The sequence below is a fragment of the Odontomachus brunneus genome, unplaced genomic scaffold (genome assembly GCF_010583005.1).
Source record: "Odontomachus brunneus isolate Ranch 3 - 2012 unplaced genomic scaffold, Obru_v1 Obru_scaffold_085, whole genome shotgun sequence".
NCBI lineage: Eukaryota > Metazoa > Arthropoda > Insecta > Hymenoptera > Formicidae > Odontomachus > Odontomachus brunneus.
Window position 1 is genome coordinate 1155339 of NW_022639535.1, and position 23540 is coordinate 1178878.

A 23540-nucleotide genomic window follows, 5' to 3' on the forward strand; every position below is an offset into this window, starting at 1 on the left:
GGGAGGTAGTAGACTCGCTGATGATTGACCGGCAACCGAAGAAAGTGACGGTTATGAGGGGCGTTCACACGCGCGTTCGGTTTGACTTAACCTGCTCTCAGAACAGCATAAGTTCCGGGAACCTATAAACTCGGTAGTTGCCTATCCGTTCATTTTTACCACTTTTGCCCTTGCATGAAAATATTTCTGTAAAAAGTGGACACGTCTAAGAAAACCTGAATCCCTGCCTGTGAGAACTAATATTCTAATTGTACAAGTGATTTGAAACGATAGAGTTATCCAAACATCTAGGTAAAGAAGAAGACTGAGATATCAGGACTGAAGATAACGGGACTAGAGGAGACATTGGATCTGTTGCTAATGAACGACCTAAATGTCTGATACAAAACGCTATTGTGGCATACTATATTACATCTATCTGTTGGGTATGTGTATGTACACGCTCTCTATTGTGTAATAAGATAGGTAACCACTGTTGTCATGACCTTTTTTACTTATATGAATTTCCAATTCCGCGAAGCGTCTCACTGCGCCGAAAACCGTCCACACGACCGTCGCCGTCGAATACATTAGTGATTCCTAGCGGGCGATGCGTCGTAATGAATGTTTCCGGTGACAGCCGACAGCGGGGAATGCCTCCCGCGACAAACAATGCGGCTCTGTTCATCGGAACCGCTTCCAACCCCGTGTCTCTGTGTGCACATCGGTAACATTTCGCCGCCGCCGCCGAGAGAAGCCGTCGCCACCCCGCTTACCCGAAATTCATTCCTGCCATGCCCGATCCAGCCGATCGCTTTCTTCGTTCTTCGAGGTATGCCGCTTGTTCGACCGTATGCGCGGCTTCGGTGGATTATAGCTCGTCAGATTCTGGCTCAGCCGTTTTGCGTCGCGAGACTTTCGAGAACTAGATACGTTCCTCGCGTAACGCCTGAGCAATTTGCAGATATTGATTATGCGTTTAACTCTAAATCACTGACGTGAAGCAGTTATCGATTGGCATTTTTGTTTTGTACAAAATGTCGGAAAGAGTTATATAGCTGAAATATGCAAAGGTAAAAAAAAAAGTTGTATAGATCCTTGATTATTTGTAAGATCGTTATTTTCCACATTTTTCCCTTAGATGTAAATTACTCAAGTGTAATGTTATTTCTTATTTTCATACTATTCGCGCGGTTAGATTTATGTTGACACGACTCGCTGCCCACTGAGTGGCGCGAGTAGTAGCACTGGCACGCGAAGGAGAGAATCTCGCGCTGTGTAATACACTATAAACGTGTATATATATAATCGTCTCCATTAAATACTTACATTTCTGCTGTACTTTAAGGATTCTGAAAGATACTATTCAAGCAACCATCTGCCTTCTAAGAATTTGACGTATCCTGACCGTAACTTTTTCTATAAAAGAATTTTGTAGATTATCTCTGTGGTCGCGGAATAATCGAATCGGCTGTTACATTGTGGGAGGTCTTAACATATCCAAGTAGAAAATTGGCCGATCTGTTAGCGATTCGGTATGCATGCGTCCGAGAAGCGGGGCGCGAAACTACACTCGTGGTCTTCGTTCTGCGTTACATATGTGCTCACATTTCGAGCTCTACCGGCAGATTCGATGTCGGAATGCAGAGCCACTTGTAGGGGCCACCCAATGCTCGCGGAGTCCATTTCCATTGTTGGCGGCTGTATCGGTAGCCGAGCCGCGAGAATTCCAAAGCTTCGTGTAGAGATACGATTCGTTCGTGTGCAACAGTAACGTACCATACGAATCGCACTGCTTGCATCGCTCACATTATTTATACAGTGATCCATAATCGTGGCGAAGATATCCCTAGAATGGGATTACGCGCGAGGCGGTGAATCCTAATATTTGACGTCTCTCATATATATAATAGTAATGGTCAAATAATAAATTCTAACCGGTCACCCAAAAGAAAACCACGATGATGACAACTTATATATCTCTTTCTGTAACTTTATATCTTTAACGATAACTGCGATTAAAACTACACCTTTAACTAATCCGTTATAGACGTTATCAGTATGATGAAAATAGTAGCATATATTTAAGCGATGACAAAAAAACCATTATTATTGAAAGAAGCTAATCGATCCCTAATTTCTATTACAAGTCCGACACATTACAATTAGTTTAATACAACTTAGACTCGTCTATATATTTGAAATGTAATTCTTCAACATATTTTGTAATTTTATTCGATGTTCTTCTGTGTGTAAATTGGATTAAGTATTTTACATTTAATTATACACGTTATGCGAATACGGATGCAAAAACAGAATTTAACATAGTGCACCTCTATGATCAATACTCCAGAAGTTGATTTCCATTGTTGGAGTCTAACCGGTCTGCAAGAATTCCAAATTCTTGTACGGAGATTGAATTTGATCGCGAGCCACAGCGTTCCATGTGGTTCCTACCGTTTGCATTGCCCGCATTATTTGTACAGCAGACCGTAACCACCACCGTCGCAGTAAAGACATCCCGTATCGTTCATTGGATCTTGAAACGTTTGTGCTTTAGACCACACAATGCGGGCTCACGTTCTTGCTGGGATTTAATGGATACACTGTGTGCGAAATAGCTACACTGAGAAGCTCTAATCTGTGAAGTGTTCGGACTTATTTAAAGTAAAATATCATTAAAGTTTGTTGTCTCGTTAATACATGGGTCTATTAACCATCCAAACTAAGTCAAAGCTCTCAAATGCAATCAGGATCGGCGGATTTAAATATAAAGGTTGTTTTAAACAATTCATACACTTTTAAAAAATCCATTTAGATACCACGTTTATGTATGTAAGCTGCGTCATTGTAAACGACCTGAGATTCATACCAGTGTGTTTGGATCATATAGCATAGGGTCTTTAAAGAGTAGCAGAGAGTCATTGATCAGAGACGAGGTTATCTCTTGTCTCTGCAAGAGATGGCCGAATAAAAGGCACCGACAACGTCCAGCAGTGAGCCATACATCAACTCGCGACCTGAAGTAAATAAGCGGTGCCCTGTGCGACCCCCTAGATATACTCGCTTCTCGGTATGAGCTATACACGCGAAGCCGTCGTGATAAATATCCTTCTACAAAGTTGATCACTATGCTTACGCATTAAATATAAATATAAAAGATTTCTATTCTCTTAAAGAAATCAGATGCTCTACATTTCCAAGCGATGTGTTAGATATTTGCGAATTTTACATTTTTACATACTAACTTTACAGCTTATATTGCGACAACGTCAAAAGATAGAATAAAATATAGCTTACAAATTTAATTCATGACGCGCGTTCTTTGTAATTAGTAACTTGTTGACCGATCATAATAAATATGCAATGGATATAAAAAGGCTAAAAAGGCATAACTTAAAAAGGCTACAAATACGAAGCAAAAATAAGCTACCGTTTTTAATGACGGTGCTGTAACATTTATCTGCTACTTTATTGATCGACAGTATAAATACGCTGATAAATATATGCTGGGAACACAAGCCTCTCTTACTATATCGTGAATGGTTAAAAATAACATGATGCGTGTCGCGTAAATAACTCTCGACGGGAGATAATCAACTCAAAACATTTGTCATCGTTGCAACCGTTGTTGAGTTAAGCAAAATGGATTATAGACTCAAACAGAGACACGGATTGAAATATAACATGCAATTTTTAAGTAATGTCAGTTCTCATTATATCACATTTTTAATAGTCGAATTTTAACATTAATTTGCATAAATAATAGCACTTCTTTGTTAGTCTGAAAATTTATTACATATAGTTTATGTTGTCACACATATCTTTTTATGAATTTTTATTAATTTGTTTTTATATATACAAACAAAACATGTTTCTATATTAAGCAAATTATAAACATTGTATTATTCATGGCAGACGTCATCGTTATCATTACCAGAAATACAACAGTCATTGAGTAAATATTTGTGCGTAAAATTATTTTTTTTTTTTATATTACGACTGTGATCACCAATCTAAAGTGTACATAAAAGTAACAGTTTTGTGTGTCATGACACTTGCGCTATAATATCACCGCATTATTAAATATCATGGCATTACTCCTCTATTTTTCGTAATATACACATTTTAAATATATCTACTTCTCGCACACCAGTGCACAATAAACATCCCTAAAATAGCTATCCGGCTGGCAGTTAAACCGGTAATATGTTTCAGGAGTAAATGGCCGGATTTTGATAAACACAAGTTATGCGCTTACGCGCAATGTCTTTTCGGCCGTTCAATAAATTAAAGTCTCCCTTTTCCCCTATGCATCTGAGCATTTGCCATCCGGTACGGAAACGTTAGTATGATTATAATTTATTCTTGATTAGCATTAATCCTCACGTTCGCTCAGTTGCTCCCTTCTTCTCTCTTTCTCTCTCTATCCCTTTATCCCTAATATGGTATCCCCTGCAACCTCTTCCCTTTACCTCTCTTTCAGCATTAGCTTCACCGTAGCTTTTATTGGACCATTGGTCCGGCCGTAACTTACACTTATGATTATTAATGCCGACAGATTTATCGGGGATTGGCACGAAAATCTGAAACGTGAAATAAAATGGTACATAAATTCAATTAAGGCCGTGTGCCGCGCATGAAAGTATCATAGCTGTGGACCTATAGCACGGCATGGCGCATTTTCCTGAGCGAGTGTTCCACTGCTGGATACCGACAATGTCGATAACTCGAGTAGTTAATTCGATTATCACTCGAGAATGATACAATGTTCTCCACGGTGTCGTTGAACATGAATAGAAACCACCGTAGTATGGAAAAAACGAATGAAAATTGCTTGATATCGAACATTGACTGCGCACCGTTCGGATAGTGTTTGAATGCTTAATTCAAGCGGTTTTTTCGTAGATAATTGATAAATATTGTGATATTAATTGTAACTACTATATCGTATATACTACCTAAGTAAGTTAAGTATCGAAAATAATAAAAAAGAATTTAATTGTCCCGATTATTCAAACAAATCTGTAAGACTTATTCGCGCGTATGGTATATCCTCCGAGACGTAATTAAGATCGGGAAGAAAAACAGATGTGATTCCTAACATACTAATTATAAAAACAGAAGAAAATCAAAAACAGACGTGTCATTATAAGTCGTTAATCATATTCGATTTTTTAAATAATATACAACCTCACTCAATTAGCTGTTAACTAAGCGCGATTACTTTTTCCATCGCTTTCTTATACATAGGATATTTTTCTCAAGATCTTGTAACGCATCAAGTAATTATAAATATCAGGATAGCCGATCGATATCGGCACCTCGCGTTAATCCAAGTGACGTTATGAATTCAAAACCGGTATTAACCGCGGTAAGAAAAAGCATCAATAACCGAACGCGTCAAGATGTCGCCGTACTTGATTAATGGAGTGACTGTTGGGTGGTGGTAATGATGGATGAGAAGTATGTCGTTTCTGGATATGGATGATTAATCAGTCCACATTCGCTTCACTGAGAATTTTACTATTAAATTTATGTAAGGTTCGTTTGATTGATTTATAAAAACAATGTTATAAGATACCAAAGAAATATGCGCTACACATACGCATCTGTTCGTAGATACGCACAAACGTATACATTACATTACACATATAAAGTATATATTCCAACGCTTTTTAAGTGGGGTTATAAATTAACTAAATGCTTAATTATGTTAGTATACGAAACAAGCGCAAATGTTAAATAAAACGCACTATCGTCGCGTAGCGTATTGCTTATTGACAAACTTATAAATAATATGTGCTATTTTTCTTTTTCTTTCTCTCGCTGTCTTTCTATAATATCACACAATATAATATTTTACGTATCCGCAATCCCCACAACTCCTAATCCGCACTTGTGTTCGTCAGCGCCGGTCCTCCGAGACTTGAAAGCGACATTAGCCACTCTTATCCATTCAAACAAAATGTCAAAGTGTCAGATGATAATGCGCAGAAGATAAATCAAGCATGCTGAAAAGATGACGGTGATAAATGTAAACACGTCTGCCAGGCGGCCCCGGAGATAGTTACCGAGATACACGACGGGTCGTGACTGATGGCGATGTCGTGAGATGTGGTATCATAATAATTCATAAAGGCCGAGGCCAGAGGCTTAATCGCTGATTAATGAAAGAACAGACTTGTCTCGATTTCTGCTCCTTCTTTTTCTCTTTACATCTTTCTCTTTCATTATCCGATCCCCTAACATACCTCTCGCTTCTTCGTCTTCTTCTTCTTCTTCCTCTGCTTCTTAGCACGACTATGCTGCCGCTTGATGTATGTATATGTGCCGGCAGAATGGAATGAGTAATCCGACATGTGTTCGTTTGGGCGATAGACCCAATTAATGCCGCGGCGGCTCTGTCCGTAACTCATCGAGGATAGTTCCTTCTACGAGACTCTTTGACGCAGAGTTAAATATATGACGATATAATAAATATGCATATTCCACCTTCATTCACTATAATCATTTACAGATAATAATGATTAATCCTAATTTCTTATGCTGAAATCTCTTGTGTTATATCAAATTTTATTTTATATTTTATTCTTTATGTTCTATCATGTATTTTACAAGATACTATAGATGATAACTATGAACTTTGTCAGTCACATTTTTGTATCTAAGCTGTAACAATTTAATAGTATTTAACAGTAGATTTTGTCTACGTATCTTATAAAAAGATATTATAATTTGGTAATAACGTTTTCAGACTCATTGAAAGTGATGCCATCCTTTTTTTTAGACCATTTTATCCTATTTTTATTTTCTGTGATTAGCCATCTAAGTATTTATATAAAAATTTTTATTAAAACATCAGCAGAAAATTCTATAGATTTTGGACAAGATTCAACAATTAGTTACGTGGATAGCCAGATAATAGAAGATAATGCTTTTACCAACAGCGGACTCTCGATCAAGTATTTACCGCCAAAGGTAAATCTGAAAGGTTATCTTCTATCAACTAATATCGCAATTTCGAATTATTTTAATTTCATTTTAATGATTATTAATATAATAACTAATTTAAACGATTATTATCGGATATTTTATGATATGGTTTATAAATTCAGAGATAGAGAAAATGGAACGATATTAGTGACCATCTGTGTATACTATCCTTATATAAATCAGTCTCTATTTGCAGTATGGTAAAATAATTAATGTTATTATAGCAGAGTACTAAATGTGACATTTCTTCTTCATTATCACTTTTGGAACAGAGTTTGAATATGATTGTAAAAGAGTTTTCCTACTCGAATTTTATCATTAGAATATTCAAAATTGTGAAATTAACAGGTATTTCGTATTGAAATATCGGATGTTATTTTGAATATAGTAATCTTTTTTTTTTTTTCTTAAAATCAGTCATCTCTATATCAATTTACGTAACTGTGTTCAACGAAGCTTTCGTTATACGTCCGTTCCATTCGTTGGTATTCCGAATCATCCTCGATTCCCCGTCCGCGTTCACTGCGGACGCGTGTTGAGAATGATACATTATTTCCCATGCGAATGTTTCTTTGCCGCGTAATGGCCGATAAATAACACAAATTAATGCCTTATTCCAGACATGTCGGTTATTTATACCCCGGAATAACTTTATCCCGGCGCGTGATTACAGGCAGACACGCAGCCCTGCGTTCTACTCGCTCCCACACATTCCTACACGCATACATAGAATGACGCGATATACGCATTCGACTCTGTACTAAGTTCGTATATCGAATTACCCACTTGGAGTCATGGAATGTAGGTGAACTCGTCTTGATATTTCTGCATTTGTGACGAAAAAATGTCAGGTTGCGCTCGGATTTAAAATCCAACAGATGCACAATCAGTTCTAATAAATTGATATGTCGAAAAATATATCTTTTATTTATATTATTACGTCACCCTTACTCCGCATTCGAATGTGTGAATAGCGTGTTCCTACTGTGTCAAAACATATTCACACGCTGAAATATAAGATTGCTTTTTCGTTTTTCCAGCTCTTTATGATACTCCTTCGGTGTTCTTGCTGGTAAAGGTCGACGTTGTCGCACTAATTGCACGTCCAAAGCACAATTTACAGGCGTGAATCGCCAGTCGTCGTTTCGTCGCGAAGAATAAGTAGAGATGTAGAGAAGAATAAGTAGAGAAAATGATAAAGAAAGAGAGAGGGCAAAAAAAAATATATATATGCATATATAAAGACAAAAGAGAGACAGGGGAAAAAAAAAACACGTATCACATTTTTAAATAGTGTTCTCGAAATATCAGTAACATGTATCAAATTTTATATTGTGGGCGTGCGTGTCTATGACAAATTATAATTTTATTAATCGCAAATCATGCCTGTGATTAAATCTTAATTAATATCTCTTGTTAATTTATGTTCTTAATTGCATTACAAATTATAACGAGTTACGCAAATATAAACACAAATACATACTCGTTCAAAATCACAGACTGTGCTAAATTAAATAAAAATACGAATTACGTACCAAAAGGATTTCCTATGACTTGGAACGATTAAAGGGACTGACGTGCGGAGATCGAAAGAAAGAGCGTATGTGTGTTTTGTGTTGTTCGTCGTAGCGCGGGAAAGTTTACAGGCCTGCTAACCCCGTAGGGACCGTCCCTCTTCTTCTCTCCCTCTTCGACCGTACATCGATTCGTTTGTCAAGTAACTTTCGAGTCTGGGGGTGAACCAATATTTCAGGAACAGTGGAACCAAGATTGAAGCTAGGAAGCGATGGGGAGGCTGCTGACCGCAGAGAAGATAAATTTGTTCCGCAATTGAGACGGGCGTGCCGCAGTAAATCTTGTCTATTAGGTATCACTTCTTCTTTCCCGCTACAGGTATAAAACTATAAATCGAGAGTAGGAAGACACCACCGTATTGAGCTTGACCACGGAGACAACCACATACAAAGAGACAGAGAGAGTGAAAGAGAGGAGGGAATCACGTATATGATTAAAAATTACATCTGGCACACAATTGGTTCAAATTATTATTTTTGTAATACACTGTGACAACATCGACATTTTTAATAAACACAGCGTTCCAGATTCGTCTCCGTTCGTGTGAACGTAGAATGGATTGAGGTGAACATAAAAGTCCCATACCGTTTCGTGATATTCGTAATAAATTTCGAGATATACATATGTATATAAAACGAGAAAAAGAAATACAAATTTATAAGTAAAACAATTTAATTAAATTTTTTTATAGAGCTGTTGCTGAGAGAGAGAGAGAGAGAGAGAGAGAATCTTTATTTTATAAATAGATCAGATTTAAATTTCTCGACATCTATTCGTGTTGCATTTCAGTTAGGCCAAAATAATTTCCGCCAAAAACAACAAACATTGAACTCGTAAATGTTTCCTGATAAAAGCTCTATCAGTTTTTACTAAAGATAGAGAATAGTAATCGAGAAAGGTGACTTCTCTTCAACATGCTTTGCAACGTGGCACTTTCAAAATAGATGTTAGAATCAAGGAGCAGGTAGAAACAAACTCCCTCGAACAAACTTTTAAAACCTTCGGTGCAGTAATATTTTAAAATGTTGAGATGCATCGTCGAGACAAAATTTACAAAGCGATTTCTCGTATTATTGCCTCCTCACAAAACCAAACGTTGGATGGGTATACAAAAATCAGTGAATACAAAGGGAAACAAAAACCGACACAATGTTACGGTCGAAAAAAAGTCAGGTTCATAAAATGTTTAGACAGACTGTCATTTGATGACAAAGGAAGAATAAAGGAGTTTACGACAGACACAATAAATATACTTTAAAGATATATCTCCTGCTTGGCTGGTATGTATATGGTAGATACGTAATCGTATCTTTACTAGACCTAATATTATTCGTTTTTTTTTTCAACATGATAGCAGCACATTATTGCTCGATTCTAGCTTCAATGGAATTTTTTCAAGTATATTACTTTCCTCCAATAAGGAAATATTGACCAAACTTAACCTACTTTAAACCTCAATTAACCATAACGGCAGATGACAAACATGCCATCATGCGAAAATGTGATAAATTCACTCAGAATAGGTGATTTAGTTGACCAGCTACTCGAGATCTTCGTCCGAACGAGTATGTATCTAATGGAGTCATTGTTCGGTCCATGTTCATCCAGAAACAGCACGCTAGGTACGCGTAACCCACCCGTTAATACGTCCGATACCTTGACCGCGTAATCTTTCGCAGGGGCAGGAGGTAATTAGCAGTAACGGACGGTTACGTCCGATATACGAACAATGGAACATCGGCGATGCGATGGGAATAGGAAGAGGGCGATGGCTGAGCGAGTATGATAAATGAACGGCGCCTGACAAGCGGCCATCGTTGCTCGATGATGGATGGCCGACGGTCCCGCTCCCTAATTATTTCATACTTTGCAATCAGAACGATAATCCATCCGCGATACCTGCAGCCTGTCATGGATAAATCATCGGTTATCATTCCTGAGTCACAACACGTGTGCGTACGTTCACGCGAACGCAAAAGATTTGAACGAGCGGAAAGGGGAAAGAAGAAAATTACGTTGTGTCGCTGGAGTTTAACAACGATACAAATTTTATTGTATTGTATTTTGTTAATTAATTGGATTCTACAATATTATTTGAAGCCCATATATTATTGCTGCTACTAATCAATATTTCTTAATCTACAACTAGATGTAAACATCGTAAAAACTCCTTGGGATCTCTTTTGATGATATTTTAAGTCTACGCTGATGACCGTGGCTTCAACGATAATGACGGAAATCGTGGCACGTAATTGGCACTAGTTCCATAAAGGATACTCTTCTTATTTTTTATTGGTATCGATGTCAATTCAACGACGAGGCAATAATTTGAAGAATATTCTATCAAAGGACCTTTATGTAAACAATTAAATCCGCTGTGTCTAATTGCCGCGGATGATTTTCAAACCACCCATCATCCTGTGCCTAATAAATGGATACAGCGGATCTCGTAAATGGTATAAAACCCGGTCCATTATTTTGAACGAACGCCGAAAATTACAAAGGACTGTCTAATTTACTTCTTGGCGGTGCCGACACACCATGTCGGCCGCCACTCTTGTCACGTTTACTTGATGACCTGCGTGATCCTGATAATTAGCCGCCAACGAATTTTCGTTCTCCGTAGTCTTACTATTCACAAATAGAAGAAGAACCAAACCTGATCTAACCTATCATAACCAACATTTTCTATATGAATTGTAAAAGTTAATACTAGAAAGATTTACCATGTATAAGAAAATGTTACATAGTTAATATTATTTCACTATTGAGTGTATTATTTCAATGATAACCAAAAACCACTATTCTTTTTATTTTAATGTGATTCTTGAAGTTCGTCCAAATTCTAGTGACAATCTATATATTTAAACGTTTTCTGACAATGATGATACCACTGTACAGATTACGGAAATCTCAAGAATCTAAGCGCTCCAGAGGGAGATACAACAAGAAGAGCGACGGATGAAGTAGAAGCGAGACAGGAAACTGTTACCCAGGCGGTTCTTTGATGTCGGATGTTTACTTTATGACCAGGGCATGATTGTGACATCGTCATACTGTACTGAAGGGCTCGTGACGTCATAAATGAGATAGTCCTTCCTCCCATACTCGAAAACCTACACCATTGCTACACCTAACTTGACCTCTCTCTCTCTCTCTTTTTCACCCCATTCTTTTTCTCTTTCCATTTCATATCATATAATCTACAAATGCTTGCAATCCCTCGACCATGCAACCTCTCACGGACCGCCAATGTTGTGTTGTTATAGTCGCTTGATACATCATGCGCGCAAAAGAGACGAATCTATTTATAATAGTCATATTTTTCTTAAGATACTTAAAATACTACCTAAATAAGGTAAACATTTTTACGATATGTGCTTTAATATATATAAATAATTATATTTCTGCCATATCCCCACATGCCCCAATATAAATAGTTCAAACTTTAATGCACGATATTTTGAGAGAACAATTATTTCTTTCAATGGATTATATATTTTACGTAAGCGAGCAGGTTGATATAAGACTTCGTCAAGGGAAAATGGGAACGTTGCAAATATATTAACAAATAATATATTTAAAACGGTAGACTAGTCCGATATGCACACTGATAAAAGAATGACAAAGATAAGGCTTTCCGATGTATGACGATTCCTGATCGTAGCTAACGTGATACTTCAACGAAAGGGTGAGTTAGCCGAGGTTTACGAGCTGGGAGAGTCTTCTGACGAGGGCCGCGGCTTTACGTCGTCATGTGTCACGCATCGTTACTGCCGCAACGCCGTTATGAGACATTTACGATAAGATATGTCGCACCTTTCGCCCCTGACAACCCACAGATTTACCGTTGGTGGCGAGAATATAGCTTAAAGAAGATGAGACGAAAAGGGGGAGGAAGGCCAGAGAAGTGCTACGTCATGGTGGCGGTAATAGCAATATCTGAAAGCCACTTTTTACCTCGCTGCCCGAGGAACAATATTACACGCTTAATGACTTTGGGTATTCCATAAAGGAATGTTTCTCCAGAATTCGTTGAATGATCAAATTACATAATGAATGCGTACAAATAATGGCCGTTACCTCAAGCATAGATATAACTACTAAGTGAATATTATAAGCTAAGCAACAAAATACTAATGGGAGTAGTAATTTTAGGTCAAATATTGATATCTAATGAATGTAAAACTCAAGATTATATAAGATCAACTATAAGATGCAAGATCATAAATGGAGAAAAATAAACTTACAGAATACATATAAACGTTAATTTTTTTTATTTCCTTAGAAAATATTTGAGTATCAAATAACCGGTCTGTAAAACGAATCATCTTTCATGTCATGTTATTAATGTATTTCGAAAGAAAAACAGAACGCAACTGCCAGACTTAATGGATAATTTATATTTGCAAACAGTGAAGACAAGTGTCATTTCATGTAGATAACTGCACAGAAGGATCTATAAATTATGTATATAATTGTATATGTCAAGAGAGCAATTTTTGTGTGGTTACATTACAGTTATGTAATGTAACCATACAAAAATTGCTCTCTCGACATATACAATTCTGTTTATTGAAAAATCCCTGAATGTATGATATGAATCATCTTTAATTGAGAATCAAGTTGTGACATCACGATATTCAATTTGTAAACATTACTTTTTGACCAGAACACTTACCAAATCAAAAGGCAAAAAGAATGTAATCTATTATCTGTAGCCATTGTTTTCTACTTTTTCCTGAAGTAATGTTAATTTATACGTCACGATGTGTGATGTTTTGAGCTTACAAATGGCAACACTTCAAAATTACAAAAGGAGAAAAAAATACTTGAATTAAAGAAAAATTTATTAAACTTGAATTTAACATTATGTACTTTTCGTCTGCTTTTCGTGTTAACTAAACTCGTTCTACGATAACGTGCTATAAATCTGTTTATTAATAAAAATAATTAGTTTATATTTTCCAGTAAAAATAATGAAGAACGAAGATATCTTAATGGTGTTTCCGACAGAGGACAAGAACAAAACAGCGTTGCTTGTTTAGGACCAAGCGTATATTAACTTCAGTTTCTGTAGTATAGTTGCTTGACGAACGCCAAGTTTCCTACTCCTACCAAAAACGCTAATGGAGAACGTATACTGAGGAGCGGGGAGAGGGATACTTAGCAGACTTAGCGCCCGTGGCTACTTTATTTACGCTATCCGACGCACACGTCGACCGCGATGGCAACGACAAGCCTATGCATACAGTAGCACTCGATGCTAACCGACTGTGCAAACACTGTCTGCACAGTTCATGTTTGTGGATGGTCCCACTGCTCTTCGCGATTGCGGTTGGTCCCTGCTAAACTGACGTCATGATACTCTTGTCAGTCGAAATGTCGGTGCTACTGTATGCTCTGTTTACAGAAACAACTTTAACCTTTTGATGCTTTCGAAAAGATCCTCGATTGGTTGGCACGTACATAATAGGCAAGTATCTTTTTAGTGGAAGTAACAAATGATTACGCAATTTGGTCATTTTAAAAATTGTTGTAGAAATTTGCAGAAACTATTTATTCGTCTAATAATTAAGATATTTAAATTTCGATAATTTCTAAAATGTCAATTTCGGACCGTTCGCAATATCTATAAGTTATAATGCCACACTCTGTCCGTCAAAGCCATTCTTTGTCAGTATCGTTAAGGCGGCTCGGAATTGCAGGATCACTTCAATAAATTCAAGAGAAATACAAAGCTTCTTTACATAAACGACATACAAAGATATTCTCTCATCTTAGCGAGGAGGGTCACGCCTGTCCACCGCATTCGACCCTCAAATATTTCATGTTGACAATTTCGACATTAACTTTATTCGTCAGGGACTTATGTCTATCTACACTAGCACCGTATTCATTCATACGACACGCCGTGCACGCTTCTCAGCCTTTTCTCTTCCTTACGCTGTGACAGGCAGCTGTTCGCGCCCCACGTCCAAAGTCATTATATACAAACTGCGTTCCGTTGCTTTTGTACCTTGGGACGCCCTGTTTGGACAGGTCTCGTTTCCAAATGTCCAGCACAAATTTCCCACTGTACGATATGTCACCTAGTTTTCAGACAGTTTTGCAAAAGTATATAACCTGGTTTCATAAAAACTATGTAAACCTAATGATTAAAGCAACATTGAAGAAAGCTATAGATAATCATTAGTGATTCAGCTATGATATTTATTACGGGTACGTTTCCAAATAGGTTCTCTCGATGCATCCCTACTGAACTATCGAAACAGCACTGGAATCACGAGATATTATCCATCGGAGGATAGAAGGAGACACAAGGCGCTGAGACGTTCGAATATGAACATTTGCGGCCGCAAATTATTCGTATCCCCGTCTCACACCGAAACTGACTAACAGTTTTGTAAAAAGCTTTTGTGAGTTCACCGTGGTCGTAACTTCAACTTTGTCGTCGACGGTGTTTCCATCCTGGGACAGGAGACGACCAGACCTGTACGCCGGTGCCGGTACCAGTGCGGCAGAGGGATTACAGTCGAGCACAAAGGGGTCGGCGACGGCGGACCCGTGGAAAGGGAAAGGTATAGGGCACGAGGAGATAAAGCGGGGAGAGGGTAAAAGAGGTACCCTCCCTCTCTGAAATTACAGCCTCGTAACTCCCGGTAAGCGGGAAAGAGCGTATGTGACAGCGGGCGGACAGGCGCGCATGGTTTTCCGGAAGTTTTATAGCCATCAGGGGGGGTGTTCCAAGGGTGTTTCGGGCCGAGCTACCCGGCCGTTGCCTTACGCGGTCTATGCCGTTACACGGTTCCCGCATTCTCGTAAACAACCGGCCAGACGTGCTTATCGTGTTCCCGCGACGCGCATCGACTCGATGCCTCACTTTGATGTACATCAATTCACATAATGTTTATGTTCATCAGAGAAAGCTGCTTTGTAACTTTTGTAAAATTCGTAAATCTAATTGGTGTATGCTCTTAATCTTGACTGAATCTAAGAGCATGTGGACCAATCAGATTCACGAATTTTACAACAGTTGCAGAGCAGCTTTCTCTAGTGAACGCAGCCAATATTCCAAAGATTCGCGAGAGTAACGCAGATGGCGCTACACACGTCCTTTAAGACTTGCTCGGGATCAGACAAAGAAGAATTCACGCGGCTCAAATCCGGAAATCAAATCTAATGTTTGATCGAATGGACATCGCGAAAATCTCAAATATCAAGACGACTTATTCTCATATTTGTTAAATGTATCTTCTATCTTCTTTATATTGATTGTCATCATGTCTGCCAAAAACTTAGACTTAATTAGATATCACTACCGCACGCCATTAATCCCTAATTTTTTTCAACTAACTTGTAAATGCCAACTATATGCATAAATGTTATTTTATTTATATATACTAAATTATCAATGTGTCTTTATAATTTTAATTAGCAGTGTGTAATTACGTTTTCTTGTTAGAAATTAATGTTTCGGTCTAAACATGCACCACATAATATAACGCTTTGTTCAAATTATATGCCATCATTTTGCTATTATGCGTTAATATCCAGCGATATCAAACCGTCCAGGTCTACCGAAATTCATCGCTGCATCACGACTGTGTCGTTCCGCATCCGTCCAGCCTCAGTAGCATACAGCCGTCGTCACACGTCGATCGCTCTTCACTCACTTCACTGGACTACACTCACGACTACGATCATTTTAACGACGCTTAACATTTTAGCGAAAAGTACGCAATAAATTCCGATACTTAAAGAATATATTTGCAAGTTGCGAATCATGTACTGCTAATCGCAAATCAAAGATTACGATACTTTCAACAATTGATTAATTTTAAACAATTTTCTTAAAAGGACATGAACAATACAAGTATATTTTCAGTGAAAAAAATAGTGCATTTTATTAAATGAAATTATAAAAATTAAACCACATAAAAGTTTAAAAATTATTTTTAGATAAGATTGTTCTTTGCGGCGAAGGTTTAAGACACTTGATTACACAGTTAGCGAGTGGTAATTGGCAGCAGACAAGACAAAAATATCAATAGAATGTCTACGTTTTATAAATTTAACGGCAGCTCAGGGAAAAAATGTGACCAAAGTTACTTGAGTGACTGAATTGAAGCGTTACGATCGTTGCAACTCAAATCTCTGTGTCCAAGTTCTCGATTGCGAAGAGCTAAATACAAAAATACGGAAAGTCTATAAACTTACCTTCTCGCGCCGATCCTACTTTGCCCGAATCGAATTCTTCGATACGGCATCCGCGTCCACCGGACGCACCCGGTAAACTGCACCCTCAGGAATCGCACTCACTGTACGACCACAAACTTTAGCTCTGAAACAAAAAATAAGTTTTCTAATTAGTTGTATCGATAGATATCGCCATATGTCATAAGAATACAGAGCCTCTAGACTATACCTCTTTTAGAGGTCACGTGACGTTAATTAGGGAATTTGCAAAACGTATATTTAATCATCAATAAAGATTTCAAATGAAGCTGGACAATGGACATAATGATAACATTTTAAGTGAGATGAGAATGTTGAAAACAGTGTTTCAAAAATGGAAAACGAGGACGGATTCAAGCGGTGAAACGCTACAACGCGTTTGCCGCATCGCCGACGTCGATCAATCAATATACCCAGTAGTAGTGGCTGGCCATGTGATACTGTGAGGGGGATCGGGATGGATATTGGATTGCAAGATGAAAGCTGCTCGTTAAATTAGTTTCTAATCTGTCCGATCTCTGAAAGCGCTGAGTCCCGGGCTTCATTCTCGTGCGTCTAATCATTAATCTCTGCCAGCAGATGTGCCGCCGTCATTGATTTAAATCACCGGCGCGTTGGTTAACCCTTCCTAATCTACTGTGCCCGTCTGGACCGGCCGTCTGAAGTCCGATCGGATTGCCGGTAAGACGTAACGAGAGATAACGTGTACCTGCGTATATACAGAAGCGGAAGAAATGCATTCCGCGTTCCTAGAGTCGCATCTTGAAGAAAAGAAAGTCAAACTCTTATTTCAAACGATGCCATAAATCTTTTTTTCTCGTAATTCGACATAACTAATAATAAGTGAAACAATAGTTGAGTATTATTCGAAGCAGAGAAAAAGCAGAGAAACAATATACGGTCTTCCGAGGAGCTATTGTCTCCGCCTTGAAGTCGCGTAAGGTGACAGCGAATAGAAGAGGCAGGATATCTTTCGACGGAAATTTTGGTACACGCTCTTTGCGGGGCCGTCCGTGGTTCGTGAGCACAGCCGGAGACAGTAAATCAAGCTCCGAGAGTGAACTCTCGGCGGTAGCAAACAATGCGCGGCGTGACGAAGGCATTGTCGAGTTTACGCCCCGCAGGGTGCTCTCTCCGGCTAACATCCAGAGCTCAGTTCACTCACCATTATGGAACGAGAATAGTAGAGGGGGAAGGGGTGCCCCATCAATTACATGGGAAATTGCGCTCGCATTATTTATGTGCGTATACACCGACACGAGCCGCGCACTAGGCCACGCCACGCCATGCCACGCTACGCTACGCTACGCTACGCCACGCCATGCCACACTATGCCATGCCGCAGTTCTCCGCAGCGGTTATCGATAGCCCGACAAAGAGGACATAAATAACGCCTTTTGCGCTAGTACACGTTCTGTACGCTCATATTGGTATGCACGTGTGTATGTTCTCCCGTTATTCGCGCATCAGACGGATCATTCTTAGCAAAGCAGCGATCCATTATCGATACTGACGTGTACCGCCCTCCTGGCGTAGGGTTTCGCCATTAAATCGAGGAAGCGGAGGAACGCGATGTTGTTGGGACTCGCAATGCGTATTAGTGCAATAATTGTCGTTGTCTAGAATTTCATTATAAGCAAGTCTGAGTAGAAGATGAGGTATCGTCGTAGAGAAAAAGGTTTCGAATATTTCAATTGTTGCTGCGCACTATATAGATTTACATAATATACTCGCACGTATTACCAGTATTTTCTCATAATCTTATATATTGAGATTGGCGCCATTGAACACTTGTAAATCGAACTTGCGAATTTGCCGAAATTTCTCCCCTTGTCAGTCAATGTCAGTAACAACGACACTTAAGCACTTTTAGCAGAAATCATGTCGTGCGGAAATATCGTGCGACTAGCACGATGCTTCATAAGTCCCTTCGTACATAATGTATGGATACGTACGTACGTGAATAGGATGACAAACTTAACCTCCGGGCAAAGGAGTAGGATATACGGCAGAAGCTGCCACATCGGTGGAAAAGTCCGAGATGGCGGTACAGCAGAGAAGAGTGGAGGGGGAGATGGATATACGGAGCTGCCGAACGAGGCGACAGCTGTCGATTTCGTGCAGCCCTTGTGCAGAATGCGCCAGTGGAGTTGCAACCGACTACCCATAAATAACGCGCTCGTTTCTGGAGCGCGCGCGAGGAGGAAGGAGAAGAAAAAAGAACTGAAGCGAGAAGTGGAAGGCGAACGACAGCGACGAAGGAGGGAGGAATGTCAGCGACGTCACGCGAGCGTCGTCAACCAAGCGACGCGCGTTCGTACCGCGTTCGTGCTCGTTGACGACGTGGCGGGATTAGTTCATTACCCGTGCGTTATACTAATCGTGTTTACGCTTCGCCTGATCGATGTGCGGTGAGCGGTGGGTGATTATCCGTCGCCGAGTAACTCGCTACGGTGAGACACGGTAATGCGTGAGAAAACATGGACTGGTAAGGTGTGCTGGAGGCTAGTGGGACAAGATACTATTCCTCCACCGCTAAATTCACACTGATATTAAAACTTGGAGACTTCTTCAACAAAGATAGAGAAAGAGCATGCAGACACTATATTATCTGCAGATATTATAAAAAATGACTCGACATAAATATTTACAATATCCAAACGTTGTGATAATTCTTACTCCTAAGCATGATTAGCATAATTCATTGCGAGATGATGGAAAATAATGGAAACCTGTCGCAAGAATAACACTTTGAAAACCTGGCCGACTCGTTAAGAAGTCGAAGGGAGTAGAATTGCGTGACGAAAACCTATAAATCGCTCATGTAATTACGCACAGAGCACTGTACAGTGTGTTATTACCGAAGACCGATAACGATAATGTTCGCGCAAACCATGTGCCGCAGACTATATCTGAACTGTAGTTTTTGGGTATGAGCGTCAAGTTTTGTTTATGTCATTTTGTATAAAGGAAATTAAATGTGTCTAGATATTACAATAAAATATCGAGTTTATGTTTCGTATGAAACACAATATTATATGGGAAAGTTGTTCAGCGATATAACATGATTACAGTTAATAAAATTCTTAAAATTTAATTACGTATGCCATTTAATTTTCCTAAATCAATGCATTGTAAGAAGTTAACAGATTAATAGTTGACTAATAAACACGTATTTTACAATTCTAACGGTCAATGTTTTCTCATCCGAAAGAAACTCGAACAATCTCCGGACATTATTTCTATCTTATCTTTCTGTCGGACGACGTTCCGGGCGGTTGTTAGATACGAACAGTTTCCACGGAAGAGCATTAGCGGCGTTATTAGCGCTAGTTAGAGGATACGCTTTGGTGAGAGATGAGAGCGGTGTATAATTATCCGAGCCTCTTCTCCCGGTTGAACAGACGAGGACGATGTGTTTATGTGGCGCCGACCGAAGAAACCTGGCAGAGTGTCTTATATTATCTACGACATTAGACCTACCGACAGCGACGAATCGTTGAAGGAGGACAGCGAGTCGAAATGAGTGACAACATAACATTTCTTGTGCGCAGCAACTGCTCTCAAGATATTACGAATTTAACGTTATTTTATACACGTTACATCTCTAATTCAATGTACAATTATATGTACATTAGCAATAAGGAACAAATGTGCGTGTATATATTTGTTATGTTTAATTAAAGTGTCGAATTGAATCAGGTTGCATGATAATGTATGACTCAATAATCAATGCGAATTACGTAAATCACTTGCCTGTGTGGTGCATGTACACGTAACAAAATCCTATAATTTTGCGAATAGCAATGAGAGGAATTGACATTCGAATTTCCATGAAACAATTGATATGCGTTGCAATGCATCACTAGCGCATCCGTATCCGCTGACATATACCATTGCCATTACTACTTCAATCCATTTTAGTTGAATTCATTAATTGCTACAATATGCATGTAGACTCTTGTGCCGTGCATGCGTTTTAAACGTTTTCACATTAAATTTATTTCGGTATTAAATTTCACCTACGTGTCGTGAATATAAAAAGCTATTTCAATGTGTTTGTCAAGGTAGAATATATTACACTTGCAAAAAATAGAAATATACCTGATAATATTATACAAGCAGTTTTTTTTACAGATTTGGCATGTTAGATCGTGGTAAAACCATTGAACAGAGAGATACAAAACATAGCCTCTTACTTCTTTGCAACAAGTGTATGAACGTCTTCAATAGCGCTTTGTCTATATATCTAATCGGAATTGTGTTATAACAAATTTTAATGAAAGATAAACCAAAACTATCAAAGTACGTCAAATGACGGCTCCGAAAAATTCTATATTGCTCAAGTAAGAGACAAAAGTTTTTATTACAAAATATTTATTCTCTTTCTCGGCGGCAAGTGACGTTCAAAGTGATTGTGCTAGAAATAAGGCAGTAAAACGTAATTATTTGTTTGTAATCGCCTTAAAGCTGTAAATCGTCGAGTTGTTCGGGAAACAGAGCTTATACGTTTATACTACTTAATTACTCTCTCTGATATCAATGTAGTTTATTTATTAAGAACAATCGAATCTATTCTCGCCACTCGATTTACGCGTGGCGTTTATAGCCACGCTTAAAAATGGCAGGAAAACCTTCCATGATTTACACTCGTTCGAGCATTTTTTTTTTTACTACGGATAAAACTTTATAAAGCGACTTAATGATGTTGTCGTATATTGGAACCCAAGCGTGAGTGCATCGTCGTAAGCGCATGAACAAAGGCTGCATTTCAGTACATAGGAATATTATATGCTTTCATGCTCTACTTGCTTATATATTATATTGTCCGGTATTTTATTGCTTTATGTCGACGTGTACTAGGAGAGAAATTTTTATGTTGAGATAAAACATTCGTAATAAGGACTGTGTACATTGCGCTGATTTACGTAATTTATAGCCAAAATGTGTATATATAATGTCTTAAGATCAATAAATGTGTTAAGTGTACCTTGACGGTTACGAATTCGATAACATCTTCCGCATATTAACATTAGAACTATCGGCGTTGAATATATACCTAGCTCTGTCACACCCGTCAATTTGAAAAATGGAATTTTTAAGTGAATTTTTTAAAATAAAAAATATAAATGATGAAAATCAGCATTAAATAATTTACTTTTAACTACAAAATATATAAAAGCATATTTTTTAATTGAAATATTTATTATTAAAATAATTTTTCTTTATAATCCGCCTACGGAGCATATTTTTTGTAGATAGGTCTTATTTGCAATATACACCTTCCACAGACATACTTCTTGCACTCAAGGCAAGTAAAATTCGTCCTGTTTTTATTGGACAATCCAATTTGACAGGATTTGCGCGTATTAAAAATTTCTTTTGAATTCCTTGAAGTGCAGTCTATTGAGCTAAATTTCTGTTGCTGCATAGAATTTTTCTTTTTATTGTATTCACTTGCGAGTTCTTTCGCCAATTGGAACAAAAATTGCTTTCTAGTTATATTTGTGCCTATAGTTTCCTTGTATATTATCTATGCGTTGATTACAGCTAAATCTAGAATATTATAAAAAATTGCAAAGGCAAGGATCTACAAGATCCTGCTTTTACGCTATACTTGCGAGCCATTTGATCAACAATATCCATTTCCAACTTTGTTTTATTATAATATAATATAGTTTTTGATGTATGTTTAGTAATCTTATCAATCTTTACAAATTTATGTTTTGAACTGAAAAGTAATACGTTTTTGGCAGGTTTGCTTTTGTAAATAGTTAGGTTGATATTATCCGACTTACACAGTTGTGTGAAAAAATGATCCATATTATCTTTTCTTAGTTTTGCTATTTTTGGCAGTTCACTCCTGTACGGATCTCTGTCCGTACGGAACACAAATAAAGATAAAAATCTTTGAGATACATAACGCTAATTCTTTGTATAAATGAATGAAAAGATACTGATGTACATTTTTTAGTCTAAATCTCATTTTATAATTCCTTTTATTGACCCGTCATTTTGAGGGGTCTTCGTATATCTAAGTATACTTATAAATTGCTTATAAATACTTATAGGTTACTTATAAATTCATATAATTATATCAACACGATGTGTTAATAATTTAAAAAAAAAAATATCTGAAATCTGTCATTTTGACAGGTTTGATAGTTCTAGTGTTAAAGAATCAAGGTAGTAATGCGCATAACTTGAGATATCTTTTTCGATTCGTATAATCAATATAAAATTTATAAGCAAAAATAGACAAATGGTCTATGTATCATTCACCTTGTGTTTGCAGTGACCTCTAGTTTTCCGCAAATCTTAACAGTTTACACGTGCATGTCGTAAAAACGTTCAAGTCCCGTTATGACGATATCAGTACTTCATTAACAACGCCACGACACTAGCAAACGTTGAAGGTTGAACAGTATCGATACGAACTAGTAAAACACGGGACTCCCTCAGCGACACAAGTCGTAGTGGGAGTCGTGAGAGGGCACTCTGCGCCAGTTGACACGTCGTTGTCCAGGTCGCTCGCACCCGGCGAAAGTGTCGGCGTAGCGCTAACCGACAACGACCACCGTGTCGCTACGGCCGCCGCCGACGCCGCTGCTGCCGCCGCCGACGCCGCTGCTGCCGCCGCCACGGCCGCCGCCGCCACCGCCACAGCCGCCGCCACCGCCGCCGCCACCGCCACCACCACCACCACCACCGCCGCCGCCGCCGCTGCCGCCGCCGCCGCCGCCGCCGCCGCC

At 38.5% G+C, this 23540-nt stretch overlaps 1 long non-coding RNA gene across 1 annotated transcript; it reads right to left on the reverse strand.

Annotated features, from left to right (window-relative positions):
* Nucleotides 1-2060: 2060 nt before the first annotated feature.
* LOC116847902 lies at nt 2061-23398 on the reverse strand. Its single transcript, XR_004378849.1, has 4 exons — nt 23071-23398; nt 16771-16894; nt 6234-16247; nt 2061-5993 (listed from the first exon to the last, which is right to left on the reverse strand). It is a non-coding gene; the product is annotated as an uncharacterized LOC116847902 (long non-coding RNA).
* Between the last annotated feature and the right edge of the window lie 142 nt (nt 23399-23540).